Genomic DNA, 24,349 nt, shown 5'->3' with positions numbered 1-24,349 from the left:
TAGATTTGGATAAACTATTTCGTTCAGTGACTATTCCTGCAGCTTTGAAGCTGCATGGTGCCTCTATCTCCAAAGGGATACAACTCACCTTTTCTAGGCTATATAGATATGATATAAGAGCACCTTTGTTGTTACCCACAACCTCAGCATATACGATCTTGATAACATGGACCTTCTTCCAGGAACCCAGGCATGACATCTGTTATGGTTAGGGTTAGAATTAGAGTTAGATTTAGGTTCAGGGTTAGGGTTAGGATTAGGGTGTGAGACACTGCAAGAAGGTTCAGAGGAGAAATCACTGGATTGTGAGAGTTATAACCCAATTGGTGAATTAATCCCGATAGGGATTAACTGAGTGATAACTGAAGTGGTAGGGTGAAGGAGGAGGGAAATGGGGTTGTGACTCTGGGGTATATATTTGAACATGGCAAGGGGAGTCTCTCTAGGCTTACTGATCATGATGTGAGCTGCTTCCCTCTGCCACTCTCTTCTGCCATGATGTTCTGCCTCATCGCGAGCCCCAAGGAGTAGAGCCAGCCTTCTATGCATTGAGCTTTTTCCTCTTCTACAGTTGTTCATGTCGGGTTCTTTTAGTTGCAGCATCAGAAAAGCTATGTCACATTAAGGGTTCTCTCTTCTATGATGATTTATCTGAAATACTCATTAAGTAAGCATACACACAAACACACACACACACACACACACACACACACACACAAATATATATCCCGAATGTCTTTTATTAGCACTTTTTGGCCACTGGTTGCAACATATTCTGGTCTTCATTTACATATTTTACTTATGAATTAAAATCAGTAGGCATTCCAATTGATTTGGTCAAGAGGGTGGTCCTAGAAGAGGACATGGCTGCATAAAAAGGACCACCAGAAATGCTCAAACAGGCACCGCTTAAACAACAGGAATTGGCTAAGGAAACATAAAAAAAAAAAATGATTCCACACGATGCAAAAAAAAAAGAAAGAAAAAAGAAAAGAAACAAACAACAACAAAATCCCCAAACCTCTGTCAAAATAAAAGCTTTGGCAATGAAATATCTCTGGACCACTCATGATGGCCAATACTTGCCTTGGGGCTTCCTACGCAAGAACTTGCTCCTTGGTCTCATGCTAAACACCATCAAAGCAATAATGACAGGTTGTCTACTGGGTTCTCATGGATATAAATACTTGTCATGGTTAATGTGGATTATAATCTTGATGGGGTTGAGACATGCCTAGGAAATATGAGTAAATCTATAAAGGTTTTGTCTCTCATCACTCCAATAATTCTTTAATGAAAGGTCAAAGCATCCCAGGGCCCACTGTATGAACCATGTCTTTCCTGTATTCTTATGTCTGATATCTCTGCCTGGGCTGACCTTGGAGGATTGTCCCTTTTCAGGGCTAAGCAGTTCCCAGAGAAAGTAAACAACTGGCCTGTAATAGTGGATGTCATATCACAGCAACCACTGCAGACCTACAACTCCAGCTACCTCCTTTATTGACTTCTCACACTATGGGCCACTGTTCACCTACCTGATGCCCCTAGGTCCAGGTATCACCAACCTAGCCCTTATGCCCTGGAGCCTGCTGAAATTACTAAATCTAAGGAATCTGAATCCTTCTTACTCGCTTTGCCCATTCCTTTCCTTCCAGATGACAATAAAAGTTCTTGCCTCTCCATTCGAGTTGTGGATGACCTTAGTGCTTACCCATCTGCTCCCTCACTGGGTGGCATGTCCTCTCTTCTTGAGATCTGTGACAATAAAAAAGATTTTCAAAAGCAATAATCTCCTCATTCCTTGGAATCATCATTCCTAAAAAGTAATAAAATCTATATTTTCAGAAAAAGTGGTGCAAAGGAAGAGGGTGCTTTAGCATCACAGTAAGATGGTATGTTCCAAGACTTTTCTTACGAATATTGCAAGCAGGTACCAGCAGATTGTGGCATATTCTCAGGCTGCTGCACTTTTGCACTATGTTACACTTTTGCACTGTGACACTGTCTGGGTGTTGCTATGGATTTCCACTGAAAATTTAGAAGTTGAAACTTGAATCCTCCACAAGTTCAGGTCTGAGCTGTGTTACTTGCCTAGATCCAGATTCAAACTCTTGGGGGCACCCCTTTATTATACTGACAGGGTCAACTTATAAAAGACTCTTCTTAAGGGCTTCAGGTGTGATTTTTCTCAACTGTTAAGAACAGGATTGGTGTGTACACAGGATGCACTGAGAAGTGATGGGATAAACTACTGCACTGCTATTTTCGACTCATCTCAGTCTGTCCTATGGAGTGGAAAGAAAGCCTTCTCGGGAGGCTCTCCTGTGTTGTGATCAACACAGAGTCACTATAATGGTGTTAGGTAGCAGGTAGATTTGAGCAGTGGGACCAAGCAGTTTAAAAGTTGAATTTCAGCCAGGTGTCCTGGAGCATGCCTATAATCCCAAGGACTCAGGAGGCCTTGGCTGGAAGATTGTGAGTTCAAGGCCAGCCTCAGCAACTTAGTGAAACTCTAAGCAAATTTGAGATCCAGTCTCAAATGCTAAGGATGTACCTCAGTGGTTAAACATCCCTGGGTTCAATCCCTGGTCCCAAAGACAAAAAAAAAAAAAAAAAAAAAAGTTAATTTCTTACATTGAGACTACTTGCTAACTCTCAGCCTTTAAGAATCTCACACGAGGCCATTAAGATCCAGCTTTGGGTTAAAAAGATAGCAATATATCACAACCCATGACTACATGTTATCTTCAGGGTTATTCTTCCTTCTTAGGGCTCAGGAGTTCAGATTCTTTTTTGGATCTGTACCTCCACTGATCAAAAGAATACAAGTTACCCTTATCAGGGCAGGACCCAGATGAAAGAGGGCCTTTGTGACCTTTATGCAAAGATCCCTCAGGATGTCACACAGCTGATTCAGGAACATAAAATTCCCAAATAATATGCATGAACCTCAGTTGTATATTCTGCCTTTCCAGAAAAACAAGGAACTTATGTAAGAACCTGGAGGTTCAAAACACTCTTAAGGCTCCTGTCTCTCTTGGAAGTAGATCCAGGCCCCTCACAGCTGAACTGAAACAAACTTTAGAAAGAGGCCACCATCTATGCCCAGAGCCACTTGGGCCAACCAGAACACAAAGAAACAAACACAAAAGGATTGAGGACACACACACTGTAAAGAAATTAATACTTCAAACAAAAGACAAAACTATGCTCTCTCAAGAAGAGGCTATTAGAGTTCTCTCAGCAAACACTATTTCGAAAAGTAATAATATTGGAAAGGCAGAGAACAAACATGCTGCCTATACGCAGTACAGTGGGCACCTGCCCTACCCCACCCCACTCTTCTTGTAACCACTTAGAATGTCCATACTGAGTTTCAGCAAAGACAACTACTATGGTTTCAGGCAGCTACAAGTATAAGATACAGAGGAAAAGGGGATAAGGCGGGGGCGGGCGGGGGGGTAATAAAAGACAAGATCCTCTACATAGAAGGGAAAAAAAATAAAAGGTAATAAAAAAATTACATTGGGGAATGGGGTTGTAGCTCAGTAGTAGAGTGCTTGCCTCGCATGCATGAGGCACAGGGTTCGATCCTCAGCACCACATAAAAACAAATAAGTATAATAAAGATATGTGTCCTCTGCAACTAAAAAAAATATTTTAAAAAATTACATTGGTAAATATTATGGTTTGGATGTCAGTTATCCCCCAAAAGCTCATGTGTGAGACAATACAAGAAGGTTTAGAGGAGAAATGATTGTGTTATGAGAGCCTTAACCTAATGAGTGAATTAATCCCCTGATAGGGATTAACTGAGTAGTAACTGAAGATGGGTATGGAGCAGCTGCAGGAGGTGGGTCACTGGGGGTGCACCTTTGGGGCATACATTTTGTATCTAGTTAGTGGAGTCTCTCTCCCTCTCTCTGCTTTCCAATCATCATGTGAGCTGCTTCCCTCTACCACAATCTTCTGACATTATGTCCTGCTTCACCCCAAGGCCTGAGGAATAGAGCTGGCTGACTATGGATTGAAAACTCTGAAACTATGAGCCTCCCAAATAAACTTTTTCTCCTCTAAAGTTGTTCTTAGGACTGGAGTTGTAGCTCAGTGGTAGAGCACTTGCCTAGCATGAGTGAGGCAGTAGGTTCGATCCTCAGCATCACATAAAAATAAATAAAAAGATATTGTGTCCATGTACAACCAAAAAATATTAAACAAACAAATAAAGTTGATCTTGTCAGGTCTTTCAGTCAGAGCAGAAAAAAAAAAAAAAAAGGAAAAAAAAAAAACTGACTAAACCAGAAATTGATAACTGGGAGTGGAGTCATTGCTGTGCCTAACCTGACCATATGGTTCAGAAGCTTTTGGAGCTTTTTGAAATTGGTGGGAGGAATTTTGAGATACTTACCAGTGCAATCTGGAAATGTTTTAGCGGAACTTAATGGCCAGTTCTGCTGGGAGCTCAGAAGACCAGAATGGCAATAGAACTGTGCACAATAAAGTCTGGGCTCATGAGGTTTTAGAAGAAAAGGAGAATATTCTTGGCAATTGTACTACAGGCCATTTGTGTAACATTCTGGCTGAGACGTTGTCTTCATTTTGCTCATGTCCTGTGACTTTCTGTGAGGCTGATTTTAAAAGTGATGGACTCCTTTATCTGGTGGAAGAAATGTCTAGGCAGCATAGCATTCAGGTGGTGGCATGGATATTGCTGGTAGTTTTTAGCCAAATTTATTTTGATAATTAGGAGCAGAAAGCAGAGCAAAAAGATTTGACTTTAAGGGCAAGGGTAAAACTGAAGCTAAGGAAGTTGTAGTTGTTGTAAAGACACTGTTGACCCTAAAGTGCAACATCCGCTGACCAAACCTGCAGGAATGGAGCCAAGACAAGCCAATTAGAAAGGCTACTTGGAATGTCATCAACAGGGCCACAGGGTTGAAGCTATATAAGCCCTTTGGACAGAACATCACCAGGTACCCCAGTCAATTAAGCATAAAGACAGGAGCTGAGACTGTGGCTTAGTGGTAGACTGCTTGCCTCACATGCGTGAAGCACTGGGTTCTTTCCTCAGCACCACATAAAAATAAAATAAAGATATTGTGTCCACTTATAACTAAAAAAATATTTAGAACAAATTCTTAAAAAAAAAAAAAAAAAAATGATACCAGATGATACATGTCCAGACACCTATAGACCTCAAGAATGGCAGAAAATCTTTCAAGTGGTATTATGTACACTTGACTGTTTCACCTAACTGCTACAAAACATAAGTGATATGTAATAAATTAGAATGAATTAAAGTAATAAATTAGAATGAATTAAAATGGTCCAAATTATATTGTTACATTGTGAGCATGTATATGAAAAAGGAATCCCAATATTATATAACTCTAATGCACCAATAAAAAGTCTTTTAAAGGGGCTGGGGATGTGGCTCAAGCGGTAGCGCGCTCGCCTGGCATGCGTGTGGCCCGGGTTCGATCCTCAGCACCACATACAAACAAAGATGTTGTATCCGCCGATAACTAAAATAAAACAAATATTAAAAAAAAAAGTTTTTTAAAGGCCTATAAACCATGTGTCTAAACATTTAAAAGTAATAAATTAACTGTTTTAGTCAGCGTTTTTGCTGCTGTGACTAAATGACCTGACCACAACTGTAGAGGAGGAAAATTTAATTTATGGCTCAGTTTCAGAGGTATTAGTCCGTAGAAGGCTGGCTCCATTCCTCGGGGTTGCAGAACAGCATGGTGGAAGAGTGTGGTGGAGAGAAGCAGCTCACATCATGATCAGAAAACAAACAGGTCTCTACTTGCCAGATACAAATGTATACCCTCAAACCTATGACCCCAATGCCACCCTACCAGCCTTCAATTACCACTCAGTTAATCCCTATTGGGGGATTAATACACTAATTGGATTAAGGCTCTCACAACCTAATCATTTCTACTCTGAACTTTCTTGCATTGTCTCACACGTGAGCTTTGGGGGGCACACCTCATATCCAAACCATAACATTAACAAATTGCTTTAAAAAAAAAAAAAAGAAAAAGAATGTAGTACTGTTACATGCTACACTATAAATGAGCCTCAGAAACGTTATGCAATGGAAAGTAGTTACAAAAAGGCCACATACTGATTCTGTTTATACAAAATGTCCAGAATACCCAAACACATAGACAAAGTAGATGAGTGGTTACCAAGCAATGAATGAAGGGGATGATTGGGACTAACTGATAATAGATACACAGTATCTTTTTGGTGAAGGAAGTGTTCTACAACTGGATAGTGTTGATGGCTACATGGCCAGGTGGGTATGCTGGGAACCACTGAAGTGTACACTTGGCAATAAACTGGTATAAAAATAACGGAGTTCACAAGGTGCAGGGGAACACAACTGTAATCCCAACAACTTGGGGATCTGAGAGGAAGAATGCAAGTTCAAGACCAGCCTCAGCAATTTGGTAAGACTCTAAGCAACTGAGTGAGACCCTGTCTCAAAAAATAAATAAATAAATAAATAAATAAGCATTTTTAAGAGCTAAGGAAGGGCACTCTGGTGCCTGTAATCCCAGTAGCAGATGCAGGAAGAGTTCAAAAAGCCAGCCTCAGCAACTTAGCAAGGTGTTAAGCAACTCAGTGAGACCCTGTCTCTAAATAAAAGACAAAAAAGGGCGGGATATGGCTCAGTGGTCAAGTACCTCTGGGTTAAACTTAAAAAAAAAAAAAAAAAAGGAGCTCATTCTAAGTACAATAGTTAAATAATTAAAGTACAATACTTATTTTTTATTTTATGTTTGTGTCATGGGGGAGATGGGTATTGAACCTAGGATGCACTAACAGTGAGGTATATCCCCAGCCCTTTTTACTTTTTATTTTGAGATAGGATCTCATTATGTAGCTTAGGGCCTCAGGAAGTGCTGAGGTTGGCCTTGAATTTGTAATCCTCTTGTCTTGTCACCGGGATCACAGATATATCCTTCGTGCCTGGCTCTAATGCTTATTTGCTATATTCCTTCTTAAGTAATAAGACCATTCTTCCTTTTCTCATTTGTGTTTGGGTTTCTGGGATGTTTTGAGTGCACCCTTGTTGTCTAAACTGCGTTGCTTAGAAACCATTTAAAATTTAAGTACCCCACAAATTAGTCTTTGCACCATTGAAGCAGCATATGACCGGCTGCCTCCTTGGCTATGTTGTTAAGAGAAACTCTAACCCTAAGCCTGGGACCCTTCATACCCACTATCCTCTGGGAAATAGAAAGAGCAACCCACACTTTTCATGGCTACTTAGGCAAAATATGTACCCTCTGATAGACCATAAGAGGAAGAGAGGATGGCTTCCCCTGGCCTCAGACTTTTGTTAGATGTCATAATACTGCCTAGCCACCTGGGGCCACAGAAAATATGCTTACCAGAAAATCCTTTGGGATTAACTGAGTGAATAGTAATTGTAGTTCACATACTATGTGAAAAGCCATAGGCCCACAGGTCAGGCTGCAGCACATGTGAAATTATACTTATTTGAACCTAAACTTCCATCACATACAAACTCTAATGGTGGTGGTCCACTTTAAAAGGCTTTGCATATAGCGCCAGCTGCACTGCTACTGCAACTTATTTTTTAAAAGGACATGTTTCACTCCCTTTTCTTCGCTAATCTCTCTTCCTTCCTAATCTCAAGAGGAAAAGGGTTAACTTTCTTCCCCATCCTAGAAAGAATTACTTGTGGGCTAGGGTTGTGGCTCAGAGGTAGAGTGTTCTGGAGGCTTGAGGGACTGGGTTCTATCCTCAGCACCACATAAAAATAAAATATTGTCTCCACCTATAACTAAAAAATAAAGATTTTTTTTTTTTTTTTTTTTTTTTTTTGGTATAAAGAAGTACTTATTTGGGGGCACACAACCACCACAGAAACAAAGTAATCCAGACTTTGGGGCTACCCCCAGAAGACCTCAGAAATGACTATCTCCCAAATTAACAAGTGAATTAAAACTCTTAGACAGAAAACATTTGAAATTTAGCCTTTGAATCATCTCTTTAAAAGCCCTCTTGCACAGAATCACAGCCTCTGGGACAAAAGTCCTCCCTGTTTCTCATTTTCTAGCAAAGCAATAAAACATCCTTTTCCTTTTTCTCAAAACGATGTCCTTGCTATTGGATTGGCATCAGGATAAGGATTAAGCTTTCAGTAACAAAATCACTCTAGTGGGCAATTACATGGTATTTCATTAACTATTGATCATATTCGCTTAGATTTATAAAATGGAACTCTTGTGCACAGGTGATATGAAAAATGGTGCGGCTCCTATGGCAAACAATTTGGTGAATTCTTAGAATTTTAGATGGTTTTGGCTTCTATTTTAAATTTAAGTTGACCTTTCCCATACTAGAAGCCGGGCTTACATGCCCTTAACTCAGCTTCCAGTTCTCCTATCCTCTTAGTTCTTCAACAAGATCATTCCAAAAATCTACCTTATAGACCATCTCCTAATAATCGTATCCCTTTGCTACAGCTCAATACAACCTATTTGACTCATCCAGTCATGTTCACATCCCACAAGAACTCTGCAGATGTACCAAAGAAACTCCTACTCAAGTCACTGTGGCCTCCAGGGAGCTCCTGTCTACTTACTATGATCTACCAATCTTAGCTCCACTCAGGAAACTTGCCTAAATTAAAACCCATGAACTTCAACAAATGTTTTGGCCTTAGGTCAATCTCTGTCTCTCTTGCTCCTCACCTTCTTTTCGAGTGTGCATGTCCCACAAGAATGCACTCTTAATGATGGTCCTACAAGGTCTGCTGCCCTCTTCTCTTTAGGATTTCAAAATAATAAAATAATAAAACAAGAAAAACTGCTCCTTCATGTTTGTGTTTGAGTCTGTGTGATTGTGCTGCCTCCTCAGTGTATTGCCTCATTGAAACACCCCAATCAAATTCGCCTCCTGTCCAGGGTTCTCCTACACAGTGGCTATCTTGGCAAAAATAAAGTGGACACGGGTCAGATATTTCAGGCTAACACGTGTTCCCCATTACTAGGGACATGCTGCCATCTATGGGTCTCCTGTGGCACTGCAGCTTCCACCCCTTCTTTTGTTACATTGGCTATTCATCCCCCCACACCCATCCCCCTATGCAAAAACACCTGGTGTGAGTGGCAAAAGGCTTAATTTAAAAGCCAGGAAAACCCATTGTCACCCCCCAGAGAAGCACTTAGCAAAATAAAGAAATGTAAATACACATCCATTGTCCTTGGGCTCCTCTCAGAGCTGGAAAGTTCTTACAAGGTTGGCAAAAGACTCAGCTGTCATAGCCCCAGGAGGGCCTTGCAAACTCAAACTGGGTGGTCCTAGGAGAGGACATGGCTGCATAGGAAGGGGATCATAAATCATGAGAAATGCTCACTACACGCTCCACTTAAACAATAGGAATTGACAAAAGAAGTGTCCCAAGACAAAGGGAAAACTTTTAGCTGCACAGAAATATAAGCCATTTTAAAGCCTTTACTTAAAAGATGAAGAAGTGGAGGAAAGGGAATGGAGTATGGTGGTAGGAAGGGCTGCTGCTCATTGTCAACAGATCCTTTTCCCTTGGCTCTATTCCTCTTCTCAATCAGAAAAAGAAACTTAAAACAAGAACTTCTGTCAGATAAAATCCTAAAACACATTTAAAAATGTTTAAAGGTAAAAAGGCTGTCACTTAAGCCAGTTACAAAGCAAGGAGAAAAATAAGGGGAACTTTTAGTACTTAGGGATCACCACGTATAGAGAACACAATGCGAGGACTAGACTACATAAATTACTTATTAAGTCATAAACACTAAAAAAAAGATAAAAGACAAAAATTGTGTGGTATACATATGTATGTATATATAAAAAGAAGTTTAATATAAACAATATGATAAACTGTTTTCCAGTAGGAAAAAATCATAATTAAAATAAAAAAAATTAACCTAGTTTGGTCCAACTGAATATTCAAAATTCATGTACTAGATTATATAAAAAAGATATATTTATGTAATGTATTTATGTAAGAAAAAGGGAAAAACAAAGTGCTGATTGACTGTGTGTCTAAACACTAACTTTTTTTTTTAATATTTATTTTTTCATTTATTTTAGTTTTTGGCAGACACAGCATCTTTGTTTGTATGTGGTGCTGAGGATCGAACCCGGGCCGCACACATGCCAGGCAAGCGCTCTACTGCTTGAGCCACATCCCCAGCCCTAAACACTAACTTTTGATAAACTACACCAATTGACAAAAATTCACTGGGCTAATAATACTGGGGCTCCAAATTGGTACACCTGGGATCCCATGAAATTCTAAAATTCTGCAGCTTTCTTTCTTTCTTTTTTTTTTAAGAGAGTGAGAGAGGGAGGGAGAGTGAGAGAGGGAGGGGGAGAGAGAGACAGAGAGGTTTTTAATATTTATTTTTTAGTTATTGGCGGATACAACATCTTTGTATGTGGTGCTGAGGATCCAACCCGGGCCACACGCATGCCAGGCGAGCACGCTACCACTTGAGCCACATCCCCAGCCCTGCAGCTTTCAATCTTCAACAGGTAACTAAATATAATACAGAAAAAAAAATGGCTATGGCTGCCTTCCCCAAATTTCCCACACTCATAATACTCACTATTCCAAAAATTTCTATATTGGTCATATATACTCCGACACAAAGAATATACTGAAGTAAGCTTGTGCATCTAAAAATTAGCTTGATAAAATGGGATCTCATTTACACTGGGTTAAAACAGTTCAACAGCTCTATTAAGTTAATACAGGACTTTTGAGCATAAAAACATACCTAGCTAATTAAGAAGGAATTGACGCTAGTGTCTGTTTTTTCATTTGACAGGCCAATTTGGTCTTCTTGAATCTGAAATAATAAGCAAGTAAAATGAATAAGAGGGTAGCAGAGGGAAAGAGACCTGCCATGCGTGCGGCCGGGGTTCGATCCTCTGCACCACATGCAAACAAAGATGTTGTGTCCACCGAAAACTAAAAAATAAATATTAAAAAAAAAATTATAAAAATGTCCTTGCAGGCGGAAGGCAAAGGGCGGGGGAGAGCGGTCGCTGGGTGATAGTGTCATCAGTAGGCGCTGCTCTCCCCCACCCCCACCCCGTCTTTGCCGAGAGGCGGGAAACCTACAAGGAGAGAGGGAGGAGCCTGATGAGCTCATAGCTCCATGGCTGCTGCTGGAGAGTGCTGTGAGCCGGGGAGCAAAGGAGAGCAGCCTACACCTCAGCGCTAACCCGGACCAGCGGGCCCGCGGCGTCCCCCTTTTCCCCAGCTCTCCTTCTCAGAAAAGGTGGCTCCTCATGCCCGTGCACAAGCCAGAGCCAGCAGCAGGGCACCAGGGAGGCTGCTACTGCCAGCCTAGACTGGGGACTTCCTCTTTAGTAAGTGGACCCTGAGGAGGGGCTGGGATTTCTGGCTCAGCCTGGGTCACAGCTGGCTCAGCCTGGGTCACCACAAAGTGTAGGGAGAGGAGTCCACGTGGCAACCTCAACTGCTGGAACACAGTGAAAGTGGCGCCAAGCTGAGTCATTGCTTCTCTCCAGTCTGCTGCCTGGAATACCTTCCTGGGCCTGTAGCATGTCAAGCTGGATTGTATGATACCTTACCCCAGCTCAGGAGCCACCCTCACTCTGAGTGTGGGGACCTAATGTGAAGCAGGGAGAGTAGGACCAGCGTCTCTCCGGTTTCTTACTGTCCCCCTTCTCCTCAATATCCTTAGGGGTCTTTTCCCTTGGTCAGTCACCAGACCCCTGGCTCTTCTGCAGGACTTTGGGGAGTTACTCTACTCCTGTCCTCCCTCACAGCCTCCTACTAATGTAAACTATAAAAACAAAATCATGGGCTAGAGTTGTGGCTCAGTGATAGAGTGCTTGCCTGGCATGTGTGAGGCCCTGGGTTGGATCCTTGCACCACATGTAAATAAATAAATAAAAGATCCATTGACAACTAAAAGAATATGTATTTTAAAAAAAAGTCATGGAGGTGGGGCTGGGGCTCAGTGGTAGCACACTTGCCTCGCATGTGTGAGGCACTGGGTTTGATTCTCAGCACCACATATAAATAAATAAAATAAAGGTCTATCAACAACTAGAAAAAACATTAAAAAAAAAAAAAAGTCATGGGCTGGGGATGTGGCTCAGTGATAAAGCCTAGCATTTATAAGGCCCTGGGTTCAATTCTAGCACCACCACTACAAAAAAAAAAAAAAAAAAAACTTAGAAAAAAAAATTATGACTGTCCCTGTACAAGTGGCACAGAAAAAGCATAAATAAGCAAGACACCCAGGAAGAAGAAAGGGAGATGAGCAGAACCACCCTCTGGTTGTAGCCACACTACCACTGCTTCTTCTCATTTTTGAGCAGGAGCCTTCCACAGTTACTGCCTCAGTGCCAAGGAGGAAGGAAACCAACCCACTTTCTCAGCACCAGGACTTTTCTCTAAAACAGTGTCTCCACCATCAGCAATATTTCTAAAAGGCTACCTAAATTCTTGAATGTGAAAACTGTCACATCTTCTAATAGTCTAGGCAAAGTCCAAGAAGTAGCAGGCTGGGTTTTAGAAATGAATCAAGAATTTCTCTGTGTGGGCAGCAAAAGACCACAAACTGAAGGGTCTCACAGAACCTCGACCTGGAGACCAAAATGATTCTTGGCAAGAACAAGTGGAAGAAAACAATAATGAACTTATTTCGGTATACAAGGACTCCTCAGGATACCAAGAAAAACAGGAGGAAGATGCAGAACATGCTGCTGAAGAGGAAGAGGAAGAGAAAATGGACCAGGATGATTTTGATCAGTTTGGTGATAGTAGCAGAGAAGATGCCACAAACTGCAGAAGTCCTGTGGACCTGCCCATTCACCCCCTCCCCTCCGCATTCTATACAAAGACAACAAAAATGAAAACAAACTTGGGCCACGGTTCAAAGGTCCATTCCTTTTCTTTGGAAAGAAAATATGCAAAATCTCAGAATGTGCATGTACCGCTGGGATGGTTCCGTGTTCAGCAATACCAACAACTATTAGGGACCTGAGAGCAGCCAATGGCCAAAGGCAAGAACAACACTAGATGAATTGTTTCCAATCAACTATACACCTCCTCCAAGAATGGCAGAAAATGTTGCAGGTGACATGTACATGTACTACTTGAAATGTTTCTCTTAACTGCTACAAAATGTAAGTGATTATTCAGTCATTAAAAGGAGTAAAGGAAAACAGAAAATTGTAATTAATAATTTTTGCATCAATAATTTTTTTATCAAAGGCCCACAAACCACATGCCTAAACATTTAAAAGTCATAAATCAAGTTAATAAACTTAAAAAGTCATGCTGTTTATTTAAATGTCCAGAACAGGCAATCCCATAGAGATTAGGGGGTGCCAAGCAGTGAGGGAGGGGACAACAGGGACTAAGGGCTAACAGGTACACAGTGTCTTTTGGGGTAACAGAAGTGTTCTGGAACTGGATAGTGGTGATGGCGCATGGCAAGGTAAATGTGTTGGGAACATTGAAGGGTCCAGGAAGGTTAAAATGGTGGCTGTTATGTGACATACATTCAGTACAATGCAATAAACATAAGGGAGCTCATTTTAACTTTTAAGTGGAATAATGAAACTCCAATGACTATTCCGTGTATCTACAAGGCACTTAAAATTATAAGAATTCCACTAGTCACTGTAGATGACTTGCCTGTCACTGCTACATTAGCTTCTTTTCATGCAGCTTCTTTTCATCAATGCCAAGCTTGTATATGGCTCAGTGTGCTGAAATATTCATTTCTACTTTGTATTGAAATTCTCTGAACATTTACTTCAGAAGTCCCTATCTTTGCAGTAAGCCATGGTTTTAACAAAACTAGGCAAATGCATCAAGGCCAGTGTATTGTCCCTTCAAAGCATACCCCAGTCCCACATCCCCCAAAACATGGCCATTTGCCTAAATCTCACCAATGGAGATGATGTGACTTTGTGTGCTGAAGAAGTCTTCACCCCTATGCCAAAATCTTCACCTGGCTTTTCTTCCTGAACTCATTACATAGTCCATGATCCATGCACTCTGTACAAATGTACAATCCTAAACTTCTATACCTAGAAGAAAAACAGGCACAGGTCACAAAATTTAAAGGAGATTTATTTACTTCCTACGAGGCACCTGCATCAAGTGCCTTGTCGCTGGGGACAGGATCCCACACTCCCTGATTTTTTGGCCTGCTGCTATACACATTCAGCTTTCCCCATAATCTTTCAGCTTTACATTTTAAAATAATGCTAATGACCTCAAACATGTGATCCTCTTGCCTCAGCACCCTAGTTGCTGGGATTATATGCATGCATCACCATCCCTAGCTTGGGTAACATTTTATCTCAGGTAAGACCTTATCTTAGTAATCTTTTCTCTGTTATTATGGTTGAACTCCTGAACTAGGCCATAGCACCCAGCCAAAAGAGTTCTAGAGGTAAGCTCAAGTTATGACTTGCCTTGTTGTTGTTACAATTCTTCCCCTGACCCAGTGAGGTATGATACTCTTTCACAGCAGGGGCAGGATGGTCAGCCAAAAAGAAGGGCAGAAGACCCTATATCCTTGCCCACCAAAGATCCCTCAGGATGTCACTCAGTTGATTCAGGAACATAAAATTCCCAGATAATATGCATGGTCCTCAGTTATATACTCTGCCTTTGAGTAAACCAAGGGCCTTATGTAAGGTCCTAGAGGTTGAAAACACTCTTTTTTTTTTTTTTTTTTTTTTAAAGAGAGAGAATTTTTTAATATTTATTTTTTTAGTTTTCGGTGGACACAATATCTTTATTTGTATGTGGTGCTGAGGATTGAACCCAGTGCTCTGCGCATGCCAGGCAAGCACGGTACAGCTTGAGCCACATTCCCAGGCCAAAAACACTCTTAAGGCCCCTGTCTCTCTCTTGAAAGTAGATCCAGGCCCCTCAAAGGTGAACTGGAACAAACTATATAAAGAGGCCATCACTTATGCCCAGAGCTACTTGGGCCAACCAGGACACAAGGAAAGAAACAAAAGGGTTGGGGACTTTTTGTTTGTTTTGGGGACAAAACAAACAAACAAAAACAACCAAAAGTTTCAAACAAAAGACAAAATTATGCTGTCTTAAGGAAGGGCTCTCTCAGCAAACACTATTTTCTAAAGTCATATTGGAAAGACAGAAGACAAAATAGGCTGCCTATAGGCAGTGCAGCAGAGGCCTATACCTACCCCTCTTCCTGTAACCACTTAGAATGTCCATCCTGAGTTTCAGCAAAGACAACAACTGAACACTATGGTTTCAAGCAGCTAGGAATGTGAAAAAAGGAAGGAAAGGAAAACAAGGAGGGAAAGAAAATAAGTTAAGACAAAATCCCCTACATAAAATTACATATAAGAGGTTGTGAGGGGAAAAGAAAAAAAGAAAATTAAAAAAAAAAAGATAACAAAAAAATTACATAGATAAATATAATATTTTATATATTATTTATACTTTACATGTTCATATATATATATACACAGACACACACAGATTCACAATTTTACAGAATTTGAAACTCAAATTTTAAAAAATATTTGTTTATGTGGTGCTGAGGATCAAACACAGTACCTCATGCATGCTAGGCGAGCACTCTACCACTGAGCCACAACCTCAGCCCCTGAAACTCAAATTTTACATACTAACATTTATAGGGCTGGGGATGTAGCTCAGGGGAAGAGTCCTTGCCTGGCAAGTGTGAGACGCTGGGTTTGAGTCTTGGCACCACATATAAGTAAATAAATAAAATAAAGGTCAATGGACAACTACAACTAAATTTTTTTTTTAAATTATGTACTATAAAATGATAGAATACAATTTTGCACATATAATAATAAGCACATATCAACATAGGTTCTGAATTAATTTTAGCATTTGCTAAAATGCACTAATTGACTAAGCTCCAGAATCAATAGATTCCTGGTGCTCATCTATTTATACCTAGATATATTGCTGAAGTTAAACATTATAATTTTAATAAAATAACTACCTTTATTGGAAAAATAGTTATGCCCCATTTTAACTATATAGTTGCTTGAGTTTCCCATGGTCATAGTTCCTATTGCCATAAAATATCCTGCATTGGGCATAGATGCTGTCACAAATTAAAATTAAGACACATATATAAGCTAATGGACTAGAGGACAGAAATAAACTCTTGCTCAAATGATTTTTGACCAACAGAACCACTGAATGTAAAGCACGATCCTTTTTCCTTGGAATAGTTAAAATAACTGTGAATGATTAAAAAAACAGAAAAAATAAAAAATAAGCAGGAGGTAGGAGGATTGAAAGCTCAAAGCCAGCCATAGCAACTTTACGAGATGCTCATCAACTTGGAGAGACCCAGTCTCAAAATAAAAAATAACAAAATAATAAAGGGCTGGGGATGTGGCACAATGGTTATGTGCCCCTGGGGTTCAATCCCTGGTACCAAGAAAAAAAAATGTTCTGGGACTGGGACTGTAGTTTAGTGGCAGAGCGCTTGCCTAACAGGCATGAGGCCCTGGATTCAATCCTCAGCACCATATAAAAATAAATAAAATAAAGGTATTGTGTCCAACTACAACTAAAAAATAAATATTTGAAAAAATGTTCTGACAGATTTTTATACCACCACATAGATTATAACTGAACTCTAACAAATAATAAACTGCACTGATTGACAAAAATTCATGTAATTAATCATAGTAAGGGGCTGGGGATGTGGCTCAAGTGGTAGCGCGCTCGCCTGGCATACGTGCAGCCCGGGTTCGATCCTCAGCACCACATACCAACAAAGATGTGTCTGCCGATAACTAACTAACTAAATAAATAAATATTAAAAAATAAAAAAATATATTAAAAAAAATCATAGTAGGACTCAAATTAAGGTTACATCTGGGCATTCCACTGATTTTAAACCCTGTTTCCTCTTTATTTTGTTTTTTGCTTTTATTGTTGGTGGTGGGGTGGGTACTGGGATTGAAGCCAGGGACAAAACCACTGATCTACAGCCTGAGCCTTTTATTTTTTGAGACTGGGTCTCTCCAAGTTGATGAGCGTCTCATGAAGTTGTTATGGCTGGCATTACAGCAGGACTCCAGCACACCTGGCCCGCTATAATCTTAGGTAATTAATTTGATATAGAAAGAAAAGTATAGGTCTTCATTTAGCTTTTGCCTTGATTTAATTTTCCATAGTTAGTCACTGCTGCAAAATGCTCTAATATTGGACATAAATGTTCTGAAAGAATAAAAATAAAGTCTTTGGTACTTAAAAGTGGGCTTGAGAAAATGGGACCCCATGAATCCTCATTTAAAATTGTTAACATAACCCAGTGTAAATTAAAAGAGGGGACTCAAGTCCTAAAACTCATTATGTTAAAGCCTAATAAATAGGTATAGCTGGGGGTGTTGCTCAGCTGTAGAGCATTTGTCTTCCATGTGAAGGTCCTGGGTTTGATCTCAAGAACAGCAAAATAAAAAAGTAAATAAATATAGGGCTTGACATGGCTACGGACCCTCATTAAGATAGCATATAGCCAGATGTGGTGGTGCACACCTATAATCCCAGCAATTTGGGAGGGTGAGAAGGAAGATTGCAAGTTCTAGGCCAGTCTCACCAATTTAGTGAGGCCCTAAATAATTGAGAAAGATTCTGTTTCAAAATAAAAAATAAAACGGCTGGGCATGTAGGTCAGTGACAAAGTGCCCCTGGGTTCAATCCCGAGTACCCTACCCCCTCAAAAAATACAGGATAGAACCAAATCTAGGTCCTCTGATATATTCCACCCGAACATTAGGGTGTCCTCCCTTCTCCTCAGTGCCTTGCCACATGTCATGGTGTTGAAGGAGGATATCTGTACCTCAGATCCCTGAACTACATGGGAAACCCCTTCGTATAAACCGAGTGAATACTAATAGGAGTTCACTGAATACACATACAACAATTTTCACCATCATATGATACAGAGCTTAATGGAAAGAATTCCTTTCCATCACTTAAGTAGGATGTCCCTCATAAGGGACAGGACCCAAACAATGTACTTGGCCAAACTTCAGGCAAAAATCTTAGCACTGGATACCCTGCTCAAGATATAGTCCCATCTACACATTTATTACAAAAATTGTGCCTTTGAAGATAAAAACAAAACACTGTGAGAACCTCTTGCCTCAGATGCCAAAAATATAAAGCAAAGTCAGAAGCTTCCACATATACTAAGGATAGAATAAAAGGCTTCATGAATAATCATTATTACTTCAGAGTTACTGACATTATTCATAGTAACAAGACATTCATTCCACTTAAAATGTGCACTGCTGAGTTCTTTTGTGTGTGTGTCGAGGCGGGTGGTGCTGGGGATTAGAACCCAGGGCCTTGTGCATGAAACATACGCTATATCGCCAGCCCTGCAATGCTGAGTTCTTGATAAGAACATGCAATAGAATCTTTGTTGTCCTTCTAGGTCACAGATACCTGGTTTAATTTGTATACATAATAACCTGCTCAATATCTATTTTTGAAATTATAATCCAACAAATAAACTGATACATTTCTATTTAGTCCCAGGCATTAACCCAACTTTTATTTTATTATCATTATCATTATGATTATCATCATTATTTGTGGTACTGGGATACCAGTTACCACCAGTCCTACTTTTTTTATTAATTTTTTTTTTTAGTTTTTGATACACCTTTATTTTATTTATTTGTATGTGGTGCTGAGAATTGAACCCAGTGCCTCACACATGCCAGGCAAGTGTGCCACCACTGAGACACAGCTCCAGTTCCCCAGTCCTACGTTTTCAAATGTTTTTATTAGTGCATTATAGTTACAACATAATAGAGGAGTTCATTTTGACATAATCATTTGTTCCATTTCAGTCCCCAGTGCTTCCTCTTTCCTTCCCCTCCTCCTGCCCACATTCCCCATCCTCTATTGGTCTTTCTTCTATTTATTGTTTTTTAAATTGGTACTTTACAGATATAGATAAACGTGGACTTCAGTGTGGTATATTCATATGTACATAGCATAATTTTGCAATTCATTCTGTATTTCTTTCTTTTCCCTCTCCTTACTCTCCCCATTCCCCTTTCTCTAGTTTACTGATCTCCCCTCTATTTTAATGGGATCCATCCCTCACTCCTTTTTCTCCCGTTATTTGGCTCTAGCTTCCACATGAGAGAAAACATTTTACCATTTACCAGCAAATTCCATAATTTCGATTCTTCTTTATGACTGAGGATACAGGGTCTCCCTCAGTTGCCCATGCTGAACTAGAATTTTAAACCCTCCTGCTGCAGCCTTCAGGGTTTCAGGGTTCACAGACATACACCACCATGCTGGCTCAATCTTTACAGGCATCATACACACCTACCCTTCCATACCTACAGAGAAAAAAAAAAAAAAAGTCACCAAACTTAAGAGAGATTATTTCTTTCCCTAGAAATCAACCTGTATCACATAAGTCAACCCCTTGTCGCTGGGGACAGGATCACCCACTCCCTGATCTCTCTGCCTGCTACACACCTTGAGCTTTCCCCAAGGTCTTTCAGTTTGCATCTCCAAGTCTCCAAGCCTCAGCACCTGAACACCTACCTTCTCTGTACACTTATTGTCTCTACCAGTCAACCACAACTGCCTTATATCTAAAAGTGATGCTGAGGCACTAAGTTTTAGTGAATTTTTGTAACTGTATGTGGCCTCAACAACTCTTTTAAGTAAATGTGTAATTTCTCACATCAGAAGCAGGGCTTACTCTTGTCATACATTCCAGTTCTCCACTCCCTCCCAGGTCCTTATTGTGGTCTATCCAGCTTTCTACAATATGAACTCACCTTCTGGTAATCACCACCTTAAGGGACAGCTCAAACAACCTACTTGACTCACCAAGAGACCTCCATATCCCACATGTGCCTCCATGGAGTTCATACATACTTAGTTTAAACTATCTGCTTCTGAGGATCTGGACCCCAGTAAGAGCTTGACCAGCAGGCCAGTCTCTCTCCTGTACCACTCAATCCCAGAACATCATGTCCTTCTCATTGGCCCTGCTAGTGTACTTCCCTCTGTTCTCTGGGATTCAAAATAAATGCATGTATTAAAATATCAAACTATAGCCTATAATAGACAAAATTATTATTTGCAAATTAAAAGTGAAACTAAACTTAAAAATTTGAGATAAAATTCTGTTGCTGTTATTATTTCATATGAATTTTATTTTTATTTTTTCTGCTGCTGCCTCTGTGTCTCCTCTGACCATCAAATATCCCATCTTGAAATTTATTATGAAACATTAGTCCATTGCCTAAGTGTCTTTCTTTTAGAGCAAACAACTCTGGAAATCCTTTGCTCCAAAGAAACCCAAATTATCAAGAAAATACAGGAGTGGTGGCGCACATCTATAATCTCAGCAGCTAGGAAGGCTAAAGAAGGAGGATCAAGAGTTCAAAGCCAGCCTCAGCAAAAGTGAGGTACTAAGCAACTCAGGGAGACCCTGTCTCTAAATAAAATACAGAATAGGGCTGGGATGTGGCTCAGTGGCTGAATGCCCTTGAGTTCAATCCTCAATACCCCCTAAAATATTATCAAGCAAAATCACAAGTCTCTAGTTTATATAAACTAGGTACACAATATAAAGTATCACAAGACACTGCTTATAACTGAGTCACACATTTCACTTCTCAAAATACAAAATACTGGGCTCTTAAGAAGTTATTTAATAGAACTTTGATGTCCCTGATATGTCACACATAGCTGACTAATTTGAGAGACTTCATGGTCTCCTCAAATAACTTCTTTCCAAATTCAAGTCAACTGGGAGTGGTAGTGCATGCCTGTAAACACAGTGATCTGAAAGACTGAGGCATGAGGATTACAAATTCAAGGCCAATATGAGCAATTTAGGGAGACACCACACACACACACACACACACACACACACACACACACACACACGAGGAGGAGGAGGAGGAGGAGGAGGAGGAGGAAGAAGAGTGTTGGGGATATAGCTCAGTTGATAGAGTGCTTGCCTTGCATTAACAAGGCCCTAGGTTCAATCCCCAGAACCACACTAAATAAATAAATAAATCGGTGATATCAATCCACCTCTCTCAGCAATAGACAGGTCATCCAGACATTAATTCAGTAAAGAATCTTCAGACCTAAAAAATATTATAAATCAAATGGACCTAATAGACATCAATAGAATATTTCACAGCAACTGAATATACCTACTTCTCAGCTGCTCATGGAACCTTCCCCCAAATACATCATATTTTATGTCACAGAAAGAAAAAAAAGCCTGCTCATGTTCTTGATAGGCATAATTAATTGTTAAAACGGCCGTATAACCAAAAGCAATATGCAGGTTTAATGCAATTCCCATAAAAATACCAATGGCATTCTTCAAAGACTGTGAAAAACAGTTCTAAAATTCACATAGAAGAGTACAAGGACCAGATTATCCAAAGTAATTTGGAGCAATATGAGCAGTGCCGGAAGCACTGTGACTTCAACAACTTCAAATTATAATTCAGAGCTATGGTAAAGAAAACAGTGTGATACTGGCATAAAAATGGACAAATGGACCAACAGAAGACACAGAGACACAATCATGAGATCCTTGACAAAGGTGCCAAAAAAATAAAGTTGGAGAAATGATAGCCTTTTAAATAAATGGTACTAAGAAAATTGGATATCCATATGTAGAAGGATGAAACTACATCCTCATCTCTCACCCTGCACAAAGTCATCTCAAAATGGTGTAAAGACCTAAGAATTATACCAGAAACTCTGCAACTGGTAGTAGAAAATATGGGATCAACACTCTGATATATAGGCTCAGGCATCAACTTCCTTAGTAACCTTCCTGACACTCAGGAAATAAACCAAAGAATTAATAAATGGGATTGCATCAAATTAAATAACTTCTGCACAGCAAAGGAAACAAGGATGTAAACAGAGAGCCTATAAAATGGGAGAAAATCTTTGCCAGTCACTCTTCTGACAGAGGAGTAATATGCAGGATACATAAAGAACTCAAAAAACTAGGGCTGAGATGTACTTCAGTGGTAGAGCATTTGCCTATCATCATATACAAAGACTGGGTTCACTCCCCAGCACCTAAAAAAAACAAAAACAAAAACAAAACAAAACAAAACAAAATCAACTAATGGGCAAAAGAAGTAAACACATTTCTCAAAAGACACATCTGTAAAGCCAAAGCACAGATGGCCAATTATTAAATGAAAAAATGCTCGAACTTCATTGAAACCAGAGGCGACAGGTGTGTGATCCCCTAGCCTTCCCTCTCCACACACCGGGGAAACCTTAAGGGCCCCTCCCAGCTCTCCCGTGAGCACGATAGCCACAGCAAGGGAATCAGGAGTGGCGCGGGACCGCAGCACGGATATCCCAGCTACCGCTCCCACCAGTGCTGACAACTGAGGTCTCTGGCACCAGCTACCGGGGGCGTGGCTACCAGAGGGCAAGCAAAATTCACTGGGGGTTCTCAGCCCCAAGCTCTACAAACTTAGGGTCTGAGGGAATGGCAAACAGGGAGAGTGTGCCCAGTCTTTCATGAAAACAGGGCTACCGGGAGCAGCAGACCTGGAGTGTAGCCAGTATTGTGGTGAGTGCCACGGGTGAGCGGGGCCTGGCTTGAGGAAAAGTGGGGAAGTGACTAGAAACAAGAGAAGGCCCTAGGCACTCAGGATTGGAGACCCGCCCAGTCTGGGAGGAGGAGCTGCTGCACAGTGATTGGTTCCCGAGAGGAGAAGCTTGGCCCGGTGGGCACAGCTCCACCTACTGGAAGAGAAGTTAATCAAACTCTAAGACTGCATTTATTAATTTTTTTTTTTTAATTTGGGGTTTTTTTTCATTTTCATTTTTTTGTTGTTAAATTTTTTTAATTTTAATTTTAATTTTTTTATTTTATTTTTAAATTTTTTTCTTTTCTATTTTTTTTCTTTTGTCTTTTCATTTCTTTTCAATTTTCTTATTCTCCCTTCCTTGAATTCTACCTGCTTACTCGCATTCTCTTTAGTGACTTCTTCCCTTCCCTTCTAATACCTTTCCTCCCAAGCATCAAATAAATTTATAGGAGTAAACAGTAACTCAGCAGTCAAACAGAACAAGAAGTAACATGAGCAGCATGAAAAAGCAAGGAAAAAAAGGAGTACAAACAATGCAGGACAGCCTAAATATTCAGGAGGACCTAGAGTCATCAGAAAAATGGTCAAATAAAGAACTCAAGGAATACCTTAGACAGATGGAATGGAACCTTAAAGAGGATATGAGACAGCAAATTCAAACAGTGAAAGAACACATTGAAAATGAATTACATAAACAGATAAAAGAAGAAGTTAAGCATCTTTATCAGGAGATAGAGATTATAAAAAAAATCAAACAATAATTCTAGAAATGAAGGAAACTATAAACCAAATTAAAAAACTCAAATGAGAGTATCACTAACAGAGTGGAGCAAGTAGAACCCAGAACGTCAGATAATGAAGACAAAATATATCATCTTGAAAAAAGTCTAGCCAACTCAGAAAGGCTGGTAAAAAATCACGAGAAAAACATCCAAGAGATATGGGATAACATAAAAAAACCAAACTTAAGAGTCATCCGGATAGAGGAAGGTATAGAGATTCAAACCAAGGGAATGAGTAACCTGCTGAATGAAATAATTACAGAAAACTTTCCAGAAATAAAAAAGGAAACGGATATACAAATTGTAGATGCATACAGGACACCGAACATACAAAATCACAGTAGACCAAAGCCAAGACACATTGTTATGAAGATATCCAATATACAGAACAAAGAGAAAATATTAAAAGCTACAAGAGAAAGGAGGCAGATTACATTCAGGGGTAAACCAATAAGGTTAACAACGGATTTTTCATCACAGATGCTGAAAGCAAGAAGATCCTGGAACAACGTATTTCAAACACTGAAAGACAATGCATGCCAACCAAGAATTCTGTATCCAGCAAAATTAAGCTTCAGGTACGACAACGAAATAAAAATCTTTCATGATAAACAAAAGTTAAAAGAATCTGCAGCCAGAAAACCAGCATTGCAAAGCATCTTGAGCAAAACACTACATGAAGAAGAAATGAAAAACAATAATCCAAAACCATCACTGGGAAGTGCCTCAGTAAAGACAGAGGGCGGGGGGGAAAGCTAATCATGGAGAAACAAACTAAATTAAAAAAAAAAAGATAAATAATCAAACATGGCTGGAAGTACAAACCATATATCAATAGTAACTCTAGAGGCGCCCAGCCAGACCAGAGGAGGAAG

General features: G+C 40.0%; 1 long non-coding RNA gene across 6 annotated transcripts in view; it reads right to left on the bottom strand.

Annotated features, from left to right (window-relative positions):
- The window catches only part of LOC143639082 (uncharacterized), a 156,514-nt gene that overhangs the window by 31,882 nt on the left and 100,283 nt on the right, over positions 1-24,349 (bottom strand). For 5 of the 6 annotated variants that reach the window (XR_013154661.1, XR_013154658.1, XR_013154659.1 and 2 more), the window contains 4 exons: positions 19,243-19,425; positions 15,247-15,324; positions 13,969-14,109; positions 453-1,755 (listed from right to left, as the gene is read on the bottom strand). This is a non-coding gene — a long non-coding RNA (uncharacterized LOC143639082). The remainder of the gene's footprint in view (positions 1-452; positions 1,756-13,968; positions 14,110-15,246; positions 15,325-19,242; positions 19,426-24,349) is intronic. The other variant, XR_013154660.1, reaches the window with a different exon arrangement.

The sequence above is a fragment of the Callospermophilus lateralis genome, chromosome X (assembly GCF_048772815.1).
Source record: "Callospermophilus lateralis isolate mCalLat2 chromosome X, mCalLat2.hap1, whole genome shotgun sequence".
NCBI lineage: Eukaryota > Metazoa > Chordata > Mammalia > Rodentia > Sciuridae > Callospermophilus > Callospermophilus lateralis.
The sequence above is the reverse complement of the archived record's forward strand: the minus strand, read 5'-3'. Positions and strand labels throughout refer to the sequence as shown.